General features: G+C 32.9%; 1 long non-coding RNA gene across 1 annotated transcript; it reads left to right on the forward strand.

Moving 5' to 3' along the window:
- The first annotated feature begins 362 nt into the window (after positions 1-362).
- LOC307137237 lies at positions 363-1,525 on the forward strand. Its single transcript, XR_013817895.1, has 3 exons — positions 363-403; positions 577-785; positions 1,169-1,525. It is a non-coding gene; the product is annotated as an uncharacterized lncRNA (long non-coding RNA).
- The last annotated feature ends 844 nt before the right edge of the window (positions 1,526-2,369 follow it).

Genomic DNA, 2,369 nt, shown 5'->3' on the forward strand with positions numbered 1-2,369 from the left:
TAGTTCACAGTGCATTAACTAATTTTAACAAGATTCTAATAATGCATTAGTAAATGTTGAAATTAACATTAACAAAGATAAATAAATGCTTTATAAGTGCAGTTCATTATTAGTTCATGTTAACTAATATAGTTATCTAATGTTAACTAATGAAACCTTATTGTAAAGTGTTAATGATATTTTACTATGATTTTGCTTGCTATGTATGTTTATGACAGTTGACTTGAAATATGCAGACTGTCAGGCACCAGGATATAATATTTTGCAGTTTTGCCTACAGTACTAACCAATCATTAATAACCACGAGAACTGAGAGGAGGAGTTTAGGAGTATATAAAAGCTTTTCTGAAGTGTCAGATCTCAGATCTGCGCTCGATGTTTCCTCTCTTCAGCTCATCATGAGGTGATTAAATACTTTCTCTTGAATTGTTCTGTAAATAGATTTTTTTTAATGAATTTAGGCTATTTAAATCCAGACGTGTGTTTAATGAAACATAAACCTGTATTGCACACCAATCATTATCTAATTTTAAACTTCACCTAACTCTAAAATCAAACTCAATATGTTTTTAACAGATTATACAAAGGCAGAATGTACAAGAAATTAATGCACTGGAGAACATATACATATGACAGACTGCAGATAATAAAACACACTTTATGGAAAAGACAGACAGAGAAAATGTCAAGCAAAAAGGACAAAAATGTACAATTTAATGAACCAAAACAGAAAAAGATGCTGGGACTAGTCAGACAAAGCAGCATTAATAGTGGTACACCAAACTGTGAGTATTGATGATGTTTCAGATCAAACTGTTATATTTCATCTTCATCAGTGTTTCATCTTCTCTGGAGAATGAAACCTTTTAATAACTCTGTATGAACTATATAGGAAAAGCATAATTTACACTAACAGTTATGGTCATAAGCTTTCATATAATCTAGTTATTTTGTCTGATGAATTATATGTAAACATCTGTTATGTATGTGAATTCAGTTCTAGTCTGTTATATTATTCTTATTTTTGTTCAAAATATTCAGATTGTGCAGATTCTGCAGGTGTATGTGCATTTAAACACACGGCTGGACAGATGCTTTCATTGATATGTTCTGCAGTTTGAGCCACTCATGAATGCTATAATCAGACGTTTGTGTTCTTCATTCACAGTTTCTCAAGCTTCACAGATTCACTCTGGTGTTTCAGAGTCACAGAAGACTGAAAAACTGTGCAACTGATGCAGAAATCTGGTGCTATACTGATCTCTGTGTGTGTGTGTGTGTGTGTGTCTTTTTAAAAATCATCAGTTCTATTTATCTAGCCTGCAAAATATTCATCATGTTTGTATCATGAATATCAAAACAGGCACTGTTACAGTATAAGATGAATGTGTATGAACACATGCTTTTCTGAACGAATATGATCTGAATCTGTATATTACATGAAAATAACTTTTCTGTAACTGTAAATCTGTATGAAACTCCAGGAGATAATAAACCTGTTCCAAATTTCCTGTTAAAAAAGTTACCTAAACCTTTTTCTTGTACTTTTTCGACTGATTAATGCTGTGATTATCTGTCATGACTCATGACATTTCCTGGTTAGATTCATCTTTAATATTTTGATAAGGTTTCTAGGGGATTTCCATTCATCTTTCATCGAACTGTACCATATTTAAAAACAAAGATAAGAGCAGCAAAAGCTTTTGAAGCTTTCTCAGTCCCAGCACCCAATACACAGTCAAATTTCAAGAAACATTTTTACAGTAAGCATGTGATGAAGTACGTATAGTGCAAAAAAAACTACATAAATCCAACATAAAAAGAAGCATTGTCAAGCAGGTAAGGTCAAAACAAACAAAATATCACTGCCTGTCATTAGGAAGTCTAAAATGAACAAACAACAGAACACTTTCCTTACTTCCTGTCCATCAATCACGGGATAACAATTAAGGGGCCAAACACAAAAAAGGCATTATGAGTTATGCAAGCACGGGTGGGAGCATCAGACCAACTGCAACAATGAGTAATTACATTTTTAAATTAGGAAAAATATCAGAAAAATCACAAATAGTCCCTTGTAAAATAATTAAATTGCTAATAATTTTTGACCAATAGGTGGCGCCATTACCAAATTGGTGTTGTGTGGTCAGTGTGAAGAGTCAATAACACATACAAAGTTTTGAGTCGATATGTCAAAGCGTTGAAGAGTTACAGCCTCAGAATCAGCTTGGCACCATTCCATCACATTTGTTGATGCATTATTTGAGAACGGTTTGGTCAATCAAAAAGATTTTAATTACACTTTACCAGTGTGGTATAAAGATGATCTTGGCCAATTTTGGTGAAAATCGTACCAACAATCTAGGAGG

Source organism: Gobio gobio, assembly GCF_949357685.1.
Source record: "Gobio gobio genome assembly, chromosome: 14".
NCBI classification, from domain to species: Eukaryota; Metazoa; Chordata; class Actinopteri; order Cypriniformes; family Gobionidae; genus Gobio; species Gobio gobio.